Consider the following 23482-nt stretch of genomic DNA (forward strand, 5'->3'; position numbering starts at 1 on the left):
TAGATAAACATAAGGGAGGAACATGTGACTTAAAAAGTGGGTCTTTACTCTTCAAAACATCGATGTCCTAAAAGATAAAGATTATTGTAGATGTTCAAGATCAAAGGAAACTAAGGAGAGGTGGCAGATAGCACCATACCCGGCCTTAGAGTGGATACTCTAATAGAGGGGGGAAATGGTGGAAAAGACATTATTAGAACAACTGGAGTATTGGAACAATTGGAGCAGTGATGTTAAAATAGATATAAGTATTAAATCAATGTAAACTATAAAGTTGGTAATTGTACTGTGATTACATAAGAGAACGTCTTTATTTTTCATATTCAGGGACAAAGGGCTAAGTAATTTATTCTTACACGATTATATGTATATATAAATTTACCCCTAAGATCTGCAAGAAGGCCAGAATATTCACTCTCACCACTTCTATTCATCATGGTATGAGAGGTTTGAGACAGGTCAATAAGACAAGAAAAATAAGTGAAAGCCATCCAGATTGGAAAATTAAAAAATGGACTATTAAGTGAAGTTAACACATTGAAGAACAGCAGATGAACATACCAAAATTAATTTTATTGTATATACTAGAAACATAAAATTAGGAATTTAAATTTAAAGAAATACCATTTATAATAGCATTAAAAGATAAGATACTTAACAAATCTGAAAAATATATACAAGGCCTATATGCTGAAAATTTTAAAATTCTGATGAAATATTTCAAAGGAAATTTAAATAAATGGACAGATATACTTCATTTATGAAATGGAACACAACAAAATGTTAAGATGTGAAATTGGACTATAAATTTTATTCAGTCTCAGTCAAAATCCTAGGAGGATTTTTTTTTTTTTTTTTGGTAGAAATTGTCAAGCTCATTCTAAGGTTCATATAGAAATACAAATCACCCAAGGGGCACCTGGGTGGCTCAATCAGTTAAGTGACAAATTTCTGGTTTTCACTCAGATCATGATCTCAGGGTCATGATGTCAGGGCCATGACATTGAGCCCCAAGTCAGGTTCCATGCCTAGCGTGGAGTCTGCTTGACATCCTCTCTCTTTCTCTGCTCCTCTTCCCACTTGTACATGCATGTGTGTTCTCTTTCTTTCTCTCTGAAATAAATAAATAAATCTTTTTAAAAAAAGAAGAAATATAAATCCCCCAGAATAGATAAAAACAACTTGAAAAGGAAGAATAAATTTGGATGACTAATATTATCTGACTTTAGGACTTGTAAATTACAGTAGTTGATATGGTGTTATCATAGTGTAAAGATAAACAAATTGACAGATCATAATAGAAATTACAGAAGTAGACATATACATATATAGTCAACTGATATCAAAAAAAGATGCAAAGTCATTTCCATGGAGAAAAAAATAGAATTCTTACACTGTGCTAGAATAATTGAGTATCCATTTATTTTAAAAAAAAATCTTGATAAAGGAAGTGTGTGCCATAGAAATAGAGAGCAGGAAAGGAAACCAACCTGAGTCTTGAAGGAAAGGGACACAGATAAAGGGGTGATAAATTAGAAATCATGTTTTATCTTTCTTTGGTTTCTGAATTCTTTTAGATAAATTTCTACCTCCTTTGAGAAGCTCTATATGTATCTACATATCACACACATAAGCTCTGCCTGATCAGTAGTAAAGATGTACTTTACTTTTTGAAAGCAACTGTATTGAGGTGTATTGATACACAAAGCACTGTTCATATTCAAAGTACATAATTTGGGCAAAATAGTGGAGGAGGAGGGGACCCTATTTCAACTGTTCCCCTGAACTGAACTGGATATCTACCAGACCACTCTGAACACCCACAAAATCAGCCTGAGATGTAAGAATATATGTCTGAATCACTACAAACAGAAAATCTCTGGCAGTTGGTTTTGAGGTATGAAGTGGGAAGCCATGATTCTGTGGGCAGATATTGGAAGATAAGCAGGAGGGGGATGGAGTCTCAGAGATCCTGCACTGCCAGAGAGCAAAAGTCTCCCACACTGGGGACCAGGCACAGACTTGCAGACTGGTAGTGGTGGGGAAAGGACTTTAGGGCAGCCCCTAGACTGAAACCTGGAGCTGCAGGGGCAGGCATACCAACAAGGGGCAGATGGCGGTTTTAGGAGCACAAAGAGTAGAGACATGCCTGGACCTAGAAGTGAGGGCTGGGGTGCTGCTGTGGCCACAGAACCTAGGATGTTGCAGTCTTTAGCAGCACAGACAAAAATGGAGTCAGTGAGGCCTGGCAGGCTCTCTGGAGAGCAGACTACAATCTCTGTTCTGAGACAGAGGTTTGGATATGGTAACTTCTGCTCTGATTCTCAGAAGAGAAGCAGAAAGCTGCCTGAGAACCCCCCTCCCCAAACCAGTTTTCACTGAGCCCATCCCCCCCACTAAAGGGTCTGCACAACTCTGCCCAAATAGGGTTGCCTCAGTACAGTGCAGCAGACCCTCCCCCAGAAGATAGGCTGGAAGAACAAGAGGTCGACAAGTCTAAGATCCCTATAAAACAGGTGCATCTTGCCTGGGTTGTGGTCAATAATTTGGAATCTGTACATTCCCTCACCTACCCCTCAACAGAATGACTAAAATGAGGAACCCCCGCCATAGAAAAGATTTAGAGACTGTGACCTCTGCCACAAAACTAATGGATATGGATACAAGCAAGACGTTAGAAATAAACTTCAAGGAAAGTTATGAGGACAACAGCTAAGGTGGAGAAAACCATTGATGACAACATAGATTCTCTAAGGGCAGAAATGAGAACTGAACTAGGAGAACTTAAAAATGCTATCCATGAGATCCAATCTAATCTAGATACTCTCACAGCCAGAGTAAACAAGGCAAAATAATGAATTAGTGATCTAGAAGACAAACTGATAGAAAAGAAAAAATAGGAGGAGGTCTGGAACAAACAGCTTAAAATCCAAGAAAACAGAATTAGAAAAATAAATGACAAGACACCTGGGTGGCTCAGTCGGTTAGGCTGCTGTCCTTGGCTCAGGTTGTGATCCCAGGGTCCTGGAATCGAGTTCTACATCGGGCCCTTTGCTCAGCAAGGAGTCTTCTTCTCTCTCTGCCTCTGCCTGTCACTCTGTCTGCTTATGCTCTCTCTCTCTGACAAATAAATAAATAAAATCTTGAAAAGAAAAGAAAGAAACAATGCCATGAAACGTTCCAATGTCAGAATTATTGGAATCTCTGAGGGAGTGGAGAGAGAGAGAGGACTAGAAGATATATTTGAGCAAATCGTAGCTGAGAACTTCCCTAATCAGGGGAAAGAAGCAAGCATTCTTGTCCTAGAGGCAGAGAGGACCTCTCCCAAGATCAAGGAGAACATGTAATAGTAAAATTCGCAAATCTTAGAACCAAGAAAACCATCTTAAGGCAGTTAGGGAGAAGAGATTCCTTAGGTACAGAGGGAGGAACAGCAGAATAATGGCAGACATGTCCACAGAGACCTGGCAAGCCAGAAAGAGCTGGCAAGACATATTCAGTGTATGAAATGAGAAGAACTTTAGGATACTTTATCTGGCAAGGCTGTCATTTAGAATGGATGGAGAGACAAAGAGATTCCAGGACTGGCAGAAATTGAAAGAATATGTGACCACTAAGCCAGCATTGGAAGAAATATTAAGGGGTTCTATAAAAGAGGAAAGACCCCAAGAGTGATATAGAACAAAAATTTACAGAGACAATCTATAGAAACAAGGACTTCACAGGCAACATGATGACAATAAAATCACATCTTTCAATAATCACTCTCAACATGGATGGCCTAAATGATTCCATAAAATGGCACAGGGTTGCAGATTGGGTAAAAAGATGGCCCATCTATATGTTGTCTATAAGAGACTCATTTTGAACCTAAAGATACATCCAGACTGAAAGTGAAGGGATGGAGAACTATCTTTCATGGCAATGGACCTTAAAAGAAAGCTGGGGTAGCAATTCTCATATCAGATAAATTAGATTTTAAGTTAAAAACTGTAGTTAGAGCTAAAGAAGGACACTCTATCATTCTTAAAGGGTCTGTACAACAAGAAGATCTAACAATTGTAAGTATCTATGCCCCCAACATGGGAGCAGCCAACTGCATAAGCCAACTAATAACCAAAATAAGGAGACATATTTATAATAACATGTTAATAGTAAGAGACTTCAACACTCCACTTTCAGCAATAGACAGAGCATCTAAGCAGAAAATCAACAAAGAAACAAGAACTTTGAATAACACACTTGATCAGATGGGCCTCATAGATATATACAGAATATTCCACCTTAAAACAACAGAATAATAATTCTTCTTGGGTGCACATGGAACTTTCTCCAGAATAGACCACATACTAGGTCACAAATCAGTACTCAACGGATGTCAAAAGATTGAGATTATTCCCTGAATATTCTCAGACCACAGTGCTTTGAAACTGGAACTCAATCACAAGAAAAAGAAATTCAAACATTTGGAAACTAAAGACCATCCTGCTTAAGAATGTTTGGGTCAACCAGAAGAAGAAAGAACTTAAAGAAGTTAAAGAAGAACTTAAAGAACTTAAAGAAGAACTTAAACAAGAACTTAAACAATTCATGGAAACCAAAGAACAAAAACACATTTGTCCAAAGCCTATGAAGTATGGCAAAGGCAGTCCTACGGGGGAAATACATAGCCATCCAAGGCTCACTCAAAAAAATAAAAAAAAAAAAAGAAAGAAAGAAAGAAAAGAAAAAAAAAAAAAAGAAAAATCCCAAACTGGAGAATCAACAGCAAATCAAGCTTAACCCATGCATGAGAAGGGACATAATTAAGATTAGAGCAGAGATCAATATATTAGAAACCAGAAATACAGTAGAATGCATCAATAAAACTAGAAGCTGGTTCTTTGAAAGAATTAAAAAGATCAAAAAATGAATGTCAAGACTTAACTAAAAGAAAAGAGAAAGAACCCAAATTAGTAAAATTATGAATGAAAGTGGATAAATCACAAGAAACACCAAGGAAATAGAAACAATTATCAGAAATTATTATCAATAACTATATGCTAATAAGTTAAGCAAATTGGAAGAAATGGATGCATTTCTGGACACCCATAAACTACTAAGAGTGAAACAGGAAAAAATTGATAACCTGAGTAGACCAATAACCAGTAACAAGATTGAAGCAGTGATCAAAAGCCTCCCAAAAAACAAGAGTCCAGGACCTGATGGATTCCCTGGGGAAGTCTACCAAATATTCAAAGAAGAAATAATACCTATTTTACTGAGGCTGTTTAAAAAAATAGAATTAGAAGGAAAGCTTCCCAACTCATTCTATTAGGCCAGCATTACCTTGATCCCCAAACCAGGAAAAGAACCCATCAAAAAGAAATTCAGACCAATATCCCTGATGAATGTGGATGTCAAAATTCTCAACAAGATCCTAGCTAATAGGATCCAACAGTGAATTAAAAAGATTATCCACCATGACCAAATGGGATTTATCCCTGGAATGTAAGGGTGGTTTGACATTTGTAAATCAATGATATAGAACACATTAATAAGAGGAGAGGGAAGAACCATTTGGTCCTCTCAATTGATGCAGAAAAGGCATTTGACAAAATAGAGCATCCTTTCCTGATTAAAACTCTTCAGAGTACAGGGATAGAGGGGGCATTCCTCAATTTAATAAGATCCATCTCAATGGGGAAAAGATGAGAGCATTTCCCTTATGGTCAGGAACATGACAAGGATGCCCACTCTTGCCACTATTGTTTAACATAGTACTAGAAGTCTTAGCAACAACAATAAGAAAACAAAAAGAAATAAAATGTATTCAAATTGACAAAGAAGAAGTTAAACCCTCTCTCTTTGCAGATGACATGATACCTTATGTGGAAGACCCCAAAATTCTCTACCTCCAAATTACTAAAACTTATACAGCAATTCAGTAATGTGGCAGGATACAAATCAATGTACAGTAATCACTTGCTTTCTTATATGATAAGAATGTAACTGTGGAAAGAGAAATAGAGAATCAATTCCATTTACAACAGCACCAAAAACTATAAGATACCTTGGAATAAACCTACCCAAAGAGGTAAAAGATCTATACTCTAGGAACTATAGAACACTCATGAAAGAAATTGAACACAAAAAGTTGGAAAAACATTCCATGCTCATAGACCGGAAGAATAAACATTGTTAAAGTGTCTATGCTGCCCAGAGAAGTCTATACTTTCAATGCCATCCTGATCAAAATACCAATGACATGTTTCAAATTGCTGGAACAATCAATCCTAAAATTTGTATGGAACCAGAAAAGACCCTGAATTGCAAGGAAATGTTGAAGAAGAAAAACAAAGCTGGGGCATCACGTTGCCTGATTTCAAGCTATATTACAAAGCTGTGATCACCAAGACAGCATGGTACTGGCACAAAAGTGGACACATAGACCAGTGAAACAAAACAGCCCAGATATGGACCTTCAACTCTATCATCAACTAATCTTTGATAAAGCAGGAAAAAATATCCAATGGAAAAAAGACAGTCTCTTCAATAAATGATGCTGGGGAAATTGGATAGCTATGTGTAGAAGAATGAAACTTGGCCATTCTCTTACACCATAGACAAAGATAAACTCAAAATGGATGAAAGACCTCAATGTGAGACAGAAATCCATCAGAATCCTAGAGTAGAACATAGGCAGTAACCTCTTTAACATCAGCCACAGCAACTTCTTTCGAGAGATGCCTCCAAAGGCAAGGGAAACGAAAGTGAAAATGAATTTTTGGGACTTCATCAAGATAAAAAAGCTTCTGCACAGCAAAGGAAATAGTCAACAAAACAAAGGGTCAACCCACAGAATGGGAGAAGGTATTTGCAAATGACACTGCAGACAAAGGGCTGATATCTAATATCTATAAAGAACTTCTCAAACTCAACACCCAAAAAACAATCAAGTCAAAAAACAGGCAGAAGGTGTGAACAGACACTTCTCAAAAGAAGACATAAATGGCTGACAGACAAATGAAAAAATGTTTATCATCATTAGCCATTAGGGAAATTCAAATCAAAACTATAGTGAGATACAACCTTACACCAGTTAGAATGGGAAAAACTGACAAGGCAAAAACAACAAATATTGGAGAGGCTGGGCAGAAAGGGGAACTCCCTTACAGTGTTGGTGGGAATGCAAGTTGGTACCACCACTTTGGAAAATAGTGTGGAGGCTTCTCAAAAAATTAAAGATAGAGCTACGCTATGACCTACTGGTGTTTACCACAAAGATACAGATGTAAAGAAAAGAAGGGCCATATGCACCCCAATGTTTATAGCAGCAATGGCCATGGTTGCCAAACTGTGGAAAGAACCAAGATGCCCTTCAACAGATGAATGGATAAGGAAGATGTGGTCCATATACACTATGGAGTATTATGCCTCCATCAGAAAGGATGAATACCCAACTTTTGTAGCAACATGGACGGGACTGGAAGAGATTATGCTGAGTGAAATAAGTCAAGCAAAGAAAGTCAATTATTATATGGTTTCATTTATTTGTGGAACAAAAGGAATAGCATAGAGGGCATTAGGAGAAGAAAAGGAAAAACGAAGTGGGGGGGGGAATTGAAGGGGGAGTCGACCCATGAGAGACTATGAACTCTGAGAAACAAACTGAGGGTTTTGGGGGGGGGGGTTGGGGGATAGTGAGCCTGATGATAGGTACTAAGGAGGGCATGTGTCGCATGGAGCACTGGGTGTTATATGCAAACAATGAATCATAGAACATTCCATTACAAGCTAATCATGTACTGTACGGTGATTAACATAACATAATAAAAAAGAAATCTTGATTCATACTTCTCTCCATGTACAAAAATAAACTTGAGATAGTTCATAGACCTAAATGAAACACTAAAAACCATAAAACTGCTAGAAGAATATATGAGAGAAAATCTTTTTTATTTTGTGCACAGTTTTTGTAGATATAATGCCAAAATCACAATATATAATATATTGAAGAAATAGTGATATATAGAACATCATCAAAGTTAAGCAATTTGGCTCTTTGAACAGCATCATTAAAGAAAAGAAACCAAGCATGGGGAGAAAATATTTGCAAACCACACATCTAGTAGAGAACTTGTATTCAGAATACACAGAGAACTCTCAAAACTGAATAATGAAACAATGAACAACCCAATTAAGAAAAAAAAGAGTATTTGCTTTGGTGGGGCATATACTAAAATTGGAACAATACAGAGTAGATTAGCATGGTTCCTGCAGAAGGATGACACACAAATTTGTGAAGCATTCCACATAAAAAAAAAAAATCAAACAAAAGATTTGAATGGATACTTTATCAAAGAATGTGTGTGTGTGTATGTGTGTGTGGGGAGGTAAGAAGTACATGAAAAAAATGGGACCATTAGTCTCTGGAGAAATATAAATTAGAACAATTAGGTAACACTTCACACCTTTTAATAAGTCTAAAATTAGAATGTTGATGAGGATGAACAACAACTGAAACCTCTTACACTACTGGTACAAATGCAAAATGATACAACTGCTTTGAAAACCAGTTTTCGGTTCCTTAGAAAGTTCATATACATCTACCACATGCCGCAGTCATTCCATTTCCAGCTATTCATGCGTCCAAAGAAAGCACAGATCTATACTTGTTCAGGAATGTTATTTGTAATAACTGGAAACTGGAAACTATCCCCATCTCCAGCAACAGGCCAACGGATAACTAATTGTAGAATCTGGTGTATGATGGAATACTACTCAGTTATAAAAAGCAATGAACTATGGAATCAGTCACCCATCTTGATACATATGAAAATAATTATGCTGAGAGAAAGAAACCAAACTTAAAAAAAAAAAAGTATTGGGGCGCCTGGGTGGCTCAGTGGGTTAAAGCATCTGCCTTTGGCTCAGGTCATGATCCCAAAGTCCTGGGATCGAGCCCCACATCAGGCTCTCTGCTCAGCAGGGAGCCTGCTTCCTTCTCTCTCGCTCTGCCTGTCTCTCTGCCTACTTGTGATCTCTCTCTGTCAAATAAAAAAATAAGATCTTTTAAAAAAAAGTATGTAATATATGATTCTACTTCTATGAAATTGTATAAAATACAAATTCATCTATAATGACAGAAAGCAAAATGGTTTTCTGGGATGATGGGATGGGTAAAGTATGTGCAACACCTTTTGATATATAAAACAATAAACACACAACTGCTTATATATTAAATGTGCTGTTTCCAATATTAAAAATAAAGAATGTTGCATGAAATTAACTAATTAAAGTCCCCTCTTAATGCATATAAGAAAATATTTCAATAAGACAAATTTTTAAAGAAGAGAACTATAGATTTGAAAGATTCTTTACAAATCAGTCATTATTAAAGAATTACTTCCTTGAAACTATTGCTGAGATAAACATCATTTTTAAAATATGGAAATTTCATAACTTTTTCTAAAAAGTTTTTAATTAATTTGTATGCTAGAGTATATTCCAGGCAAGTAACTCATTTAAGGAAAATGAATTTTTTTGAATTTTTTTTTTCTCCAAAGAAAGAAAATGTTACATATAATGAGAATATGGCCTTAGGAAAAGAGGCAGATGGTTTTAATTGCTGAGAAAGTTCATGGAAATATATTAGTAACCACATGTTTCATATAAAAAAAAAAATCATGTCCTTCAGATGCTCAATTTCTCAAACGTGTAAATAGCTAGGTAGCAAATGAACTCACCAAAGATGTGATAGTCCAATTCCTAGGACCTGTGAATAAGTTAAATTCCAGTGCAAAAGAAATTAAAGAAGCAGATGGAATTCAGGTGACTAATCAGTGGGCTTTAAAATAAAGTGGTTATCCCGGATTACCTGCATGGACCCAAGGTAATCAGAAGGTTTCTTAAATGTGGAAAAACGAGGCAGAAACATTAGTGTCAGAGTAATACGATGTGAAAAACATTCAACCAGCCATCTCTGACTTTGAAAATGAAAGGAAGCCACAAATCAAGTCATGGGCAGCCTCTAGAAGCTGGAAAGGGCAAAGAAACACTCTCCTCCAGAGCCTCCAGAAAACAATACAGCCCTGCCAACACCCTGATTTTAGCTTGTAAAGACTCATTTTGGACTCCTGATCTCAGAATTGCAAGATAATAAATGTGTGCTGTTTTAAGCCACCAGGTGTGTAGCATTTTGTTATAGCAGCAATAGACCACTAATACAATTGGTATAAAAGACGATGTCTCTGCGTCCCCAGAAATTACGATCCCGGGCTTTAGGTCACATGGATGAATGTATGGAAAGACAGTTTTCCTCAAGTTGCCTCATAAACTAAATATTCTCTGTGGTATCTGTTGAGATTAAACTAGTTTCCTCAAATTAAAATTTATGAGCTAAGGAAAAGAGGGAACAACAGTGACAGGTAATCAATATTACTTCAAAAATCTTTTAATTTGTTTAACAGGAGATTTATACCTTGTGCTCTTCTTTAATAGTTTTGATGGATTTTGTCAACAGGTGCTCTAGTGAAGGTGGAAAGAAGTCTTGGGTTTTAAAGAAAATAAATCTTGATGTCACCTCCCAAATGGACAGAGATCGGCTACTATGGCAAGTGCAATTTGTTTAGAACTTCCATACATGATCCCTTGCCAAATATAACATCATTATTATTTTTTATTCTTATTACTACCACTACTTTACCACTAATATTTTAATGCCTCAATTACCTATAGATAGCTGTAACTTTTTTCCTTTGCAGATTTTGTATATCAAAATAAAGAGTGCCATTCAAATTTATAAAATTATCTAATTATTGTATTAAAAACTATGTGGTTTATTTTGGCACAGTGTATATATTTTTGAAACATTCTAAAAAACCACAGCAAGAGAAAGAAAACTATACAAGGCCTGCCCCACCCACTCATCATCACCACCAAAGACTGAGTTTTTAACTGACACTCTGAATGGAAATATATTAACTTCTCATTCTTTTATCCAGAAGTCATGTCTAACACTGCCAATGTGTAATACGTGTTCTGACCACCCTATTCTTGACCTCATATGGCACCTGTACTCAAATGAAATGGAAGCATTTATACAGGAACTAGAAATGGTATGTGTCATTAGGATATGACAGCCAAAGAGGGTTTTTTTGAAAAATATTGTTTATTCCAAAAAAGCATGCCCTTCACTATTGTAGAATTGTCTCTTGATGTTTTCCACTAAAAAATGTACCAACCACTAAAAAGAAAGGATAGTTATATGCTATGATAGAGGTGCTGAATATCTCTACAGTGGCCATCATAGTATGGCAATATGTAAATGTATCAAATTAACATGTTGTGCACCTCAAGTATCAAATTAACATGTTATGTACCTCAAGTTATATAATGTTACATAGAAAGTATACATATTCAGTAATTCTTTTATGTAAAAGAAAGGACAAGTTTATATTGTCTTAATACTCATTGAACAGTTTATGTATGGATCAATATTTACACACGAGTCCAAAGAAATCAACCATTTACCAATTCCTCATGAGATCTGAGCCTCAAACAATGACTTTTCTAATGAAATATAGCTGAAAATTTGGAATTTACTTTGTATGTAGAAAACCAGTTGGTCTAGGCAAACTAGACCTGGTGATTAGCTTTTATTACACTTTTTTGTTTTTGAAAGATTTTATTTATTTATTCGTTTGTCAGAGAGAGCAAACAAGCAGGGGGAGCAGCAGACAGAGGGAGCAGGAGGCTCCCCACTGAGCAGGGAGCCCAATATGGGATCCACTTCCAGGACCCTGGGATCATGAGCTGAGCTTAGGCAGATCCTTAATCAACTGAGCCACCCAGACATCCCTAATTTTTATTCCACTTTTTCAAGGAGGTTGAGAATGCAAGAACATTTATGCATTTTCTCTTGATTTGATAATTATGGCTAATGTTTGAAGTCTCTCATTACCATTCTCTTATCCTTTATTATCATATCTACTTGGTAGAAATATCAGTGTAACAAGATTTTAACGAGTTTGGTTAAACTTTCTCATTCTATTCTGACCAACATAACCATATTGAATTACAAATATAAAGTCACATTTAGTACCTTCTACATGTTGTAGACTCTATGAGCTATAATAAAAAATTTTAAGATAAAATTAGATTGGAGAAAAGCAGACACTGTGTAACTATAGTAATGTATATGAGAATAAATTAAATGCAATTATCCAAAAAGTTAAAAAAAAAAAAAGCTGTGGTATCAGAGGTTGAGGTTTATGTTGAAAAGAAATAATATATAATATCAAATATCGACCACTTTCTCTACATTAGTTTCTTCCCTGATAGCTTCCCAAGATATTAATATATCTTGAATATATTGAAATACATTCAATTTTTTTTCTATTCTAGCTCCCATTTCATTTTAGTGCTAGCTAGCTTCATATCTTTAAGTTTTCTGTAAGTAAAGGGAAAGACTAAAAGAAAGAGTTAACCTTAATTGGGGGATATTTCTGAAAGATTTGCAACCAATGGAAGATAATTCAGTTCAAAGTTAGAAAGGAAAATATAATAATCAAGTAACTGGCCGTCGTCCACAGGAAAAGATTGTTCATGAGCCAGCAGAACTGGAACACTTAAGAGAGGTGGAAGCTGTGGGTGGAAAGTCACTGCCTACATTAAATAAAGTGGGTTTTGGCATTGCTTTCAACTTGATGTTGAATCCTCTGTCTGAACACTTTTGTCTTCCCAGACAGTCAGTCTCACTGAGGGCAGCAGCGTGGAGGTGGGGGCAGGGAAACCAGTTGCAGCAATGTCCTTTGGCCTTGCCAGCTCCCGGGGGGTGGGGAGGGGGGGATTGTTAGAGCCCAGCTGAGTCTCATCGCAGTCATGGAAAAAAGCCCTCAGTCAATGGTCTGATCCTGGGAACATATTCCTGAGAGAATCAAAATGGCTTCCACACTCACAGACTTGTTTTTTCACATGTATTTTATGTTAGGACACTTTATAGCTCTATAAATTCATACGTTTTTATCATATTTATCAAAATCAATGTGTTCTCCACTTAATGTTGAAAAAAATACTGTTAACAAATAGGTATTTGTCGATTTCTTGTCACTGGGAATTAGTGTATGAAAAACTGAATTTCTTAAACCCAAAGGGAACTGGAAAATTTAGGCCTTATTTAGGTGTTAAACAAGTCCCGAGAAAATGATTTACTGGATAATAATAGTATCTTGGGAAATAGGAGAACTAGGACATAGTTCATAAAACATCTGCCTTTATTTCCTTTAACATTTAGTGAAAATTGTAAGTATAATGGGTACAACACCTGCTGCTTATAATATATGAGATCCTGCATTATTACCATTTAGTTACATGTGTTTCACTCACTGGAGCGTCTGAATTTCCCTATTATCATGAATCTTCAGACCAGTGAACTTCTCTGAATTTTAATTTTCAAGTTCTAAAATGGAATTTATTGTGGTTCTTGTATGATAAGTAAATAAGACATCTTAAAAAAGGGATTTAAAAGAGCCTTAAATGAACACATCATCACATGTATTTTCCTGATATCATATCAAACTGTTGCATTTTACCTTAAAATTAATTTTAATGAGGTAAAAATTTTACCTTAAATTTTTAAATTTTAAAATTTTACCTTAAATTTACCTTAATGAGGTTGCATTTTACCTTAAAATTACTTTAAATGAGGTAAAAATGAGCCTGGGTGGCTCAGTGGGTTAAAGCCTCTGCCTTCGGCTCAGGTCATGATCCCAGAGTCCTGGGATCGAGCCCCGCATCGGGCTCTCTGCTCAGCAGGGAGCCTGCTTCCTCCTCTTTCTCTGCCTACTTGTGATCTCTATCAAATAAATAAATAAAATCTTTAAAAAAAATTACTTTTTAAAGGCATAATAAGAGGAAAAAATAAAAAACGAATAGAAAAAAGGGAAAAGGGGAGGAGGGAGAAGAGGAAAATTATGACTGAATACTGCTTCTAGTGTCGACATGTACAAACCTGTTCATTATTTTTCACATCCCATATCATTTTCTCCAAGCATTCCAACCCAAATAATGGGGATAATTTGCACTAACTCCAAATGGCACCACTTCTACATATTCTCCAAAACTATCATGCTCTGAGTTGTACAATTATGTATTTAGAGATTGGGGCTGGTGAGTGGAGATTAAGGTTCTCTGGAGACTGAGTAGCCACAGAAAAAGGAAGTAGAAGGGTTCAAAAAACAAACTTCACAAGGTTGTCTTTTTCTGGTCTTTATCTGAATTTGTAATCTTATTCTTTTCATATGTTTATTATGACTACTGCATTTTAGAAGGCTATAGAAAGGTGACTAAAATTATGATTTTTTTTCCTAAGAATTTCTTGCAGAACCCGAACTTTTTTATTCATCTACAAAGTTGTTGAGTTTTAGTCCATGCAAGGGTCAAGTGCTATTATGTAATTTACCTTGTGCAGTAATCAGGATAGGTTACCTTATGCTACAAAACAAAGAATCCCCACATCTTAGTGGCATAAAATAACAGAGATCTATTCTTCTTCATGGTAAATGTGTAATCTAGGTTGGAAAGGGCAATGTGCTCATAAGAGTTGCTAAGGAGACCACCTTGAGGGAAGCTCTGTTGCTATCTAAACTGTGGTTTGGTAGGATCGAAGACATGGAGCATCGACTTTAAGTGCTTCTCCTTGGCGTGACGCTTCACATTCATTCACATTTCATTGGCCAAAGCAAGAACTATGGCTATGTGTAACTTAGAGAATGAATGTCCCTGGAAGGCAAGGAGAATCAGAAATCTCTGGGCACAATATTAATATCGATCACAGTCTGCTTTTCTGATTATCAAATACTCTATTCACTCTCCTTCCCACACGTAGAACACACCCATCACCACCTAAAAGTGACAACATAAAAGTCCATTCCGGTCATGGTGTGGAATTTAGAATCCAGGATCTCTGAGGAATGTGCATTGGTTTATTCATCAGGTCTTAATGTGGCTTTCCTTGATCTGGAGAAGAGGAAGCTAAATCAGTAAAAATGTGCTGCCTTCCCAACCAGATAGACACACAGTATGCAATGGTGGGAAAGGAAAACAATAAACACTCCCATTCAGAAAGAGGAAGAAAAGGGAACTTTCTATAAACTCTGGTTCACAGCAATTCTAAAATTCCAATGGGAAGATATTATGAGGTTCCCTACCCTGGGGGTATGGAATGTTCCTTGGTTGTGCTCTGATTGTATCCACTGGGAGGAACTCCTCTGTTCATTGTTTTTCAAGTCACTAGCTACAGCCTCTGGGCATATTTCTTTTCCAATATATTTCTTGGCCACATCTTAAGTGGTCACTGGGGAATATGTACTTGCTTTCTTAAGTCATTTTCTGCCTATATAAGGTGGAGAGCCCAAATATCTTTAAAGTCTGGAAGAGGAAAAGAACAGACTCCTCAGATACTCAGTGAGATTCTGATCTATGTGCTTTTAGTTGGCTCCTTGGGCTAGTAACCAGATCAAACCTATTTTTTTGAGATATACTTCCCAGAACTGCTACATTTCCCTGTTTTCTCTTCCACATTCTCTCTCTCTCTCTCTCTCTCTCTCTCTCTCTCCTTAGTGTCAGGTACTTTGGCACCCTAGGATCTAATAATAATGAATTCTTTTCCTAGTTGAAAGGACTTAAGAGTTTTCACCTCTAATTTACTCCTTGTCCAAGTGTAATTTAATCAGTTGAAAGGTTTTAGTAGATTTTTGTTCCACAAAGTATTTCTCAGTCAAAGATAAGACTTTCATTGTTTGGGGTGAAAAAGTAATGTCTGGGCTCATTCTATTTCCTTTCCCCTCTGCTTTGGAAACTGGCTAGTTCTTTCCAGAGTTCAATTTTTTCTTGCCAAACTATCCAGTGGTTACCAAAACACATAACCAACATTTTGCTTTCCAACGTATTCCCTTAGAGCTACAAGTGCATTGGGAACATGATCTGCCTTTCATGTTATTATAGGCCTTAGCAAATGTTTCACCATGCTGTAAAGCACAAATCTCTATCTTCTCAGTTTCCAGTATGACACCCTACCACCAGCTATTAGATCCCAATGAAATGCATGTTTTAGATTTTTATTAGGGAATCAGCATGCTTTAGGTACAATTTCCATATTCAGTAAGACTGTTGATTGGTAACAAAAAACCCCAAACTTCAAATGTTTAAAGTAACAATGACACAAGGCATGCTTTCCTATTTACTAGCTATTAACAATTAGAATGTGAATTTTTTTTTAAAAAAGATAGCATTTACAGTAGCACCAAAAAGAAAGAGAAAATAATTTTAAATCTACAAAACATGTACTGAGTCTGTATGTGGAATATTATAAATTATTGGTGAAAGAAATCAAGTAATATCCTAATACATAGGAAAGATATTTTCATGGATTAGAAAGTGGAATATAGTTAAGATGTCAGTTCTTCCTAGCCCAATCTATAGGTTAAACATAATCCCAATCAAAATCCCCACAAGCATTTTTGGAGCTATGAAAAAATTATTCTAAAATTTATATGGAAAGGTAAAGGGCCTAGAACAGCAAACATAATTCTGAAAAACAGAATAAAATCTGAGGATTTTCAATATTACATTTCAAGATTTATTATAAAACTACTGGAATCAAAACAGTCTGGTATGAGAAAAAAATGGAACCCAGATTAATGATACAGAATAGAGAGCCAAAAAGTAGACCCACAGGGATACAGTTAATTCATTTTTGACAAAAATACAAAGGTAATTCCATGAAGATAAGATAATCTTTTCAATAAATGGTGTTGAAATAATTAGATATCCTTATGTAAAAACATGAACTCACACACAGATTTCACATCTTAACACCAAAATCAATTCAAAATGGACCAAAGATAAATGTAAAGTGCAAAGCTACAAAACTTCCAGGAGAAAATTAGGAGGAGATCTGTCTGGATGGCCTTGTGCTTGGTTCTGACCTTTCAGACACAACACCAAAAGTACCATCCATCGAAGGAAAACAAATGAACGTCATTAACACTAAGAACTTTTGCTCTGTGAGAGACACTAAGAGAATGAACAGACAAGCCACAGACTGGAGAAAATATTTGCAATTCACATATTTGATAAAAGACTTGCATACATATACAAAACAACATAAGTTTACTCTGTCCTGATGCTATCCATAGTTGCAGATCAGTAGGGGTTTTGCTTGTCATGGTTACCCCGGGACTCAAACTGATAGAAACTCTGTTGTTATTTTTTTCCTTTTTCTTTTTGAATTTTTTAAAATTACTTTTCAGTGTATTAGAATTCATTGTTTATGCACCACACCCAGTGCTCCATGCAATCCGTGCCCTCCTTAGTACCCACCACCAGGCTCACCCAACCCTCCACCCCCCACCCCTCCAAAATCCTCTGTTTCTCAGAGTCCACAGTCTTTCGTGGTTGTTTCCCTCTCCAGTTTCCCCCAACTCCCTTCTCCTCTCCATCTCCCCATGTCCTCCATGTTATTCCTTATGCTCCACAAGTAAGTGAAACCATATGATAATTGATTCTCTCTGCTTGACTTATTTCACTCAGCATAATCTCTTCCAGTCCCGTCCATGTTGCTACAAAAGTTGGGTATTCATCCTTTCTGATGGAGGCATCATACTCCATAGTGTATATGGACCACATCTTCCTTATCCATTCGTCCGTTGAAGGGCATCTTGGTTCTTTCCACAGTTTGGTGACCGTGGCCATTGCTGCTATGAACATTGGGGTAATTTTAATAGGATGCTTTAGGCTTACCTTTGTCAGCTGCAGAGATTATGGAGAATTGAGCAGCTACCACCTGTTCTCGCTAGTAATTGACATAGCACCTCCAATTACCTTTCATGAGCTAAATAAAATAGTAAGACCTAAGCTGTGCTCTCAGGAGAAAATTTCTGGTATAAAAAACTGAAAATTTTATTGAGCACTAGTAAATGTTCCATATCAGGTTACTCACATATGCCCAGACAGATGAGAGACGGTTTAGATGATATTTATTAAACATTGCATATTTAGATCAAACTCCCCACCCTGACAAAAATGGTCATGTTGCAATAAAAATTGCGGCATATTAAAAAAATTCATATATAAAATTAGGGATTTCATGGTATAGAAACCTAGTTACTTCCCATCCTTATGGGAGATTGAAAGTCAAAAGCATTAAAATATTCAATTTTTATTTTAAGTGTTGGATTGTAGTTAATTATTAGGTATCCATCTTAGAAAATTGTGAGATTTTTCAGAAAACAGAGAAAAGATAAGATAAATATGTCTTTTAAAAGTGACTGTATACAGCCAAGATCATTAGAAACAAAATAACTTTAGAGGAATGTTTAATAGATCTATGTAAATCCTGGTGGCATCTTCTAAAATTGCTGAATTCTTTCCTTCAGTTAGATCTCAAAAGTAAGCTTAAAAATAATGAAAACATGAGAAGGCCACATGAGGGGTTCTGAGTCAAAGGAAAACCATCACATTCAGTAGGAGCTGTAGAAGTGTTTATGTTGAAAGAACACCCATTTGAGAAATGCAAATGAATTATTCAAATTTTACTCACTTCCATAGATATTTTAACATTAAAAAAAAAAAACCTTACTGTCACAACCAACTATCATTTAAATAGGTCAAACCCCTAAGATTTTATGTAAGCTTTAGTGGTCTTACGTCTTTGGGATTTTTCCACCCTTCAGTTAAATTCAGTATAGAAGTTTAATTAATTAATTAATTTCAGTTAATTAATTAACTAATTTTAATCAATAAAATTTTAGAACTTTTTTCTTTCAGCAAAGAGTGTAAACCTATCATTGGAACAAGAAACATCAAAAAATAGAGTGATCAGGAAGTATGCTTCCCCAGCTCCATGAACTTGACTGATGAAAGAAATGGAAGCTTATGGTGCCACGGTGGCTCTGTAGATTAAGCGTCTGAACTTTGACTTCAGCTCAGGTCTTGATCTCAGGGTCGTGAGTTCAAGCCCCATGTTGGGCTGGGCTCTATGTGGAGCCTACTTAAAAGTAAAAAAAAAAAAAAGAAAGAAAGAAAGAAAGAAAAAGAAATGCAAGTTCAGTGAATATTCGTAGCTAAGCATAAATTCAGGGGGAAAAATCACTAACTGTTAATCAATTTGACATTTCTTCTTCCACTTCAGTACATCAAGAATCATAGGCAAACACCACATAAAGTGCTGTTTTGGTTTTGTTGTTGTTATTGCTTTTTACAATAATCACCTTTTAAACTTTGTTTTCCTAGTTAGTACTATCACAAATTGTTGGCCTAAAAAGAACAAACCAACAAGAAGTTTCTATAGATCTCGATTTTAAAAAACAGATCAAAGTAACCCCAGCTAAATTCTGAAAAGAATATTCAAGTTTGTGGTCTCAGTGATGAATTGTGGGAAGTCGGAATAAATGACAGCTCAGCGTCATAAACTATATGCTCTTTGAAATAAATGGCATATTGAATGTTGCCTGAAATATCTCAGGGTTTTTAAAGGCTCACAAGCAAATTTACCCACAAAGAAATTGTTGTGAATTGAAATGAATTCTTAAAATAAATGAATATTCTTTTAGTTCACCAAGTTTGAGTTTGGCTCAATCCACATCTGATTGTTGCCATTTCCAACACTCTGCTAAAAGTGATGACATACAATGACCTCACCCACATCTCACAAACACATATGCATATGTTTCTCTACACACTATAACCAATTTTCTAGTCACGCACAAAAGAAAAGAAAGCACAGACTAGAAATCTATGTAGGGTGATAGATATTAACATTTTTACTTTCAAATTCTTCTTTTAGCTACATGACCTTGGGCAAGTCATTTAACCGCTTTTGCCTTAGATCCTTTAACTCTAAAATGAAGAAAACAATAGAATCTGCCTCAAAGGATTTTTGTGAGAATTACATGAGTTAAAACATAAAGAACAAATCCTGGCATACAGTTAAGTAGAAGTTGGGTAAGTGTTAGTCACTATTATCAAGTGCATTTGTCTGGTATCCATGAAATTGCGATGACCAGTTTCTTTTACATCTTTCTATCCAGATTCCTTCATATTGACCACTTAACCTGGTACAAGTCAACTTCTAAAACACTTCTGAATGCTTTCTCCAGGCCTTGCAATGATCTCAGCTGGTATCGTTCATTTTCATCATCATCGTCGTCCTTTTACTTAAACTATTATCCCCTCCGGCTGTGCATTTCTCAACTCCTCTGCACATATCCAGGAATTACTTGTCACCCAAAGGCAAGATCAATTGTACAGGTTGTTGTCAGCTATTTTAGAAAGAGACAATATCCCCCTTTTGAGTTTTTATGATATTTAATATGTTTTTAAAAATTTGGAACTGTAAAGTATCTGTCATTGTTGGCTAATCAGCACCATAATGGCCATTTTTATGTAAGCTATGTCAAAATCAAAATTCATGTCTGTGGACAGATAGTTTTTGAAGGATTGAAGGACACATTTTAATAACTTAATTTTCCACTTAGTTCTGATTATCTGATGGTTTCAAATGAACTTTGCCTTTGTTTCTTTCTCATTTATTCCTATAGCTGTTTTGTTATAGTATAGCTATAGTAATGTTCAGCAACTTTTTTTTTTTTTTTTGAGTAAAATATTCTATGGGAAGACCAGTTGCAATGCTATTTCTCAATTGCCAAGATTGTTCTTTTGTACTTAGGTCTCCTGCCAATTAAGGATGGTTTCCTCTCGTCTCAATAGGAGGAGACAAGGGAAAATTTCACCTTTTTAGGTTGCGAGTCAGAAAAAGAGAAAGAAGGTTAGGAGGTTTCTACTAGAGCTGATGATGATTGGGCAAAGTCTGTTCTGGGGGGTTGCTACGTCTCCTGCCTGCATGGGCAGTCACGTTAGAGAATTTATGACCTCCTCCTTCTCTTGCTTCAGCAATCCAGTGGCAGCATCCTTAGGCTGGTTTCTGGCCTTACACATGAAGTGGTGGGATAAAGTGAGCTCCTCCAATCAGATTCCTCCACGCAAAATCTGAATCAGAGGCGTGAAAATAATTTGCCAATTAGGAAAAAGGTCACAACTTGAAAAATTACAATACATAGTGAATATAGCAAATATATAGCATTTATATACATCAAGCCAAAATTATGAGAAATCAAAGAAGATTTCTTGTGAGAAATAAATTGAGGGAAAAGCCCTGTGGTTCATGAGAGGAAAAGATGAGTGCTGAGACCTCCTGAGTGTGAGCCACCATTATGGTCCTCGTTGCAGTCTTTCCCAGTCACCTCTAACAATGTCAGGAAGTTTATCAATGTATTTTTATTTTATTTTATTTTTTTAACTGCAACATATATGTATTTTTATATAATGGCCAATACGCCTAGGTAGAAGCAATAGTATGTATGAAGTATGTTAATTTTCATTATCTGGAGGAAATAAGGACTAAGAACTAGTTTCCTAATGATGAATTATTTGACACTGAAATGCATCAGAAAAGGACTTTCTGGAATGGCTCAGAAATGAAAGAGTGAATCATTTGGTAGAATAAGTTATATTTATGTCTGCCAGAAGAAATTTGAATAAATGCTATACCAAAGCCCTCCAATGAAAAATATATTTGATTTGTTTTTGAATGATTGTATTCTATGTGTCTGCGTTTATAACTATTAACTGTACATAAAGAAAATCGAGGTCAAGGTAGTATGTATTAGTTTTCTATTTCTTTTTAAAAATATTTTATCTATTTATTCATGAGGAGGGGAGGCAGAAGGAGCAGCGGGATCCCTGCAGAGCAGGGAGCCTGATGTGGGACTTGATCCCAGGACCCTGGGATCATGACCTGAGGCTAAGGCGGATGCTTAACTGACTGAGCCACTCAGTGCCCTATTTTTCTATTTCTTTGTAACAATGACCACAAATGTAATGACTTAGAACAGTGTCCAATTATTGGTTCAGTTTTATTGGAAGGATAGAAGTCTGGTGTGGTGTACCTCTATTCTCTGCTCAGGGAATCACAAGGCTGAGATCAAGACATTATGTGGTTGAGTTCTCCTTTGCAAGCTCAAAGAAGGTATTACTTCCAAGTTTGTTCTCTGGTTCCTTGAAGATGCAGGCCTGAGGTCTTCATTCCTTGCTAGCTATCAGTAGACAGCTGCTCTCAGCTCCTGGAGATCACCAATACATTCTGGGCCAACTGGCCTCTTCTGTCTTCAAGCCCCCAATGGTGTGTGAGGTCTTTCTTGTGTTTTGAATTTCTGACTTCCTCTTCTGAAATAAGACCCAGAAAACTCAGCTTTTAAAGGATTCTAGTGATTAGAATAGTCACTGAATAATCTGTCTTTTTTAGATTTAATCATGTTGTATAACATAATTGAATCATGGGAGCAATATCTACTTTGTTCACAGTTCCAAAGATTAGGACAAGATATTTTGGGAGCCATCTTAGAATTCTGTCTACCACAGTGATTTTTTTTTTTATACAGATGTTTAGGTACAGATAGACTTGTTAACATCTATAATATAAATTAGAATATTAAAATGTGCTTTCTACAATTTTTTAAGTTGTTCAATATTTAATATTACTAGATCAAGATAAATGAAATATAATTTAGCCAATATAGTGTACGTAAAGAAATGAAATACAAGTGGAAAGAAATCAGGTCTGTGGTAGTCATTTCTAGCAATTTAATCAAAGCCACAGAGAAAATATTTCAGTGCTTACTACTGATTTTGAAAAACATAGGAAGACATGTAATTATTTCATCAAACATTTGCTGAGGGAACAGTTGTCTGGTGGCCTATGCGATAGTCAGTGAAGACAAAGACTATTAGCTGAAATCTGTACTAAACAGACAGAAAAAAATTAAAAGTGACAGCCCGGTCAGCTTGAATACCACGTAACATGTAGGACTAAGGAGGTTACACCAAGACTGGAGAAGAGAGTACAACAATCCTCTCCGCGTCCCTTCACTGCTGAGGACACTGATTCAGAGAGATTGTGACTTGCCCAAGAAGATACAGATTTTGTTTTGCTTAATCTGAGACGTGATCTGGGTGGGATCTTCTGAAAACAAACAAGCAAGCGAACCAACCGACCAACCCCAGATGATTCCACAGTGTGGACAGAGTGCAGGACCTCTGCAACTGAGCAGCAGTTTGAGAACCGTGAAGTGAGCAGGGTTGGCAGCGAGAATCTAAGTTATGGACGATGCGATTCTGGCATCTTTCTTCTGTACTTTGCGAGCTCTTTTCTTAAATGATCAGAACATTAAATAGAGAATTGGTGCACTTTGTTCCTATGGTTACAGACATTTTTAAAGTGCCTCCTTGAAGCCAAATACTTCCTAAACGCTGGTAATAGAAGTGCAAGTGATAATCCACAGTCCCTGTCCTTAAGCAAACTCCTGTGGAGGTTGGGTCAGAGTAAGAGGCACTCGTGTCACTGACAATTGTAAGGCATGGGAGGAGGGTTAAGACGAGGCCG

At 36.3% G+C, this 23482-nt stretch overlaps 1 pseudogene; it reads left to right on the forward strand.

Annotated features, from left to right (window-relative positions):
* Positions 1-8200: 8200 nt before the first annotated feature.
* Positions 8201-8301, forward strand: LOC116869256 (annotated as a pseudogene).
* Positions 8302-23482: the final 15181 nt, after the last annotated feature.

Source organism: Lontra canadensis, unplaced genomic scaffold (assembly GCF_010015895.1).
Source record: "Lontra canadensis isolate GAN:19392208 unplaced genomic scaffold, GSC_riverotter_1.0 scaffold18, whole genome shotgun sequence".
Taxonomy (NCBI): Eukaryota; Metazoa; Chordata; class Mammalia; order Carnivora; family Mustelidae; genus Lontra; species Lontra canadensis.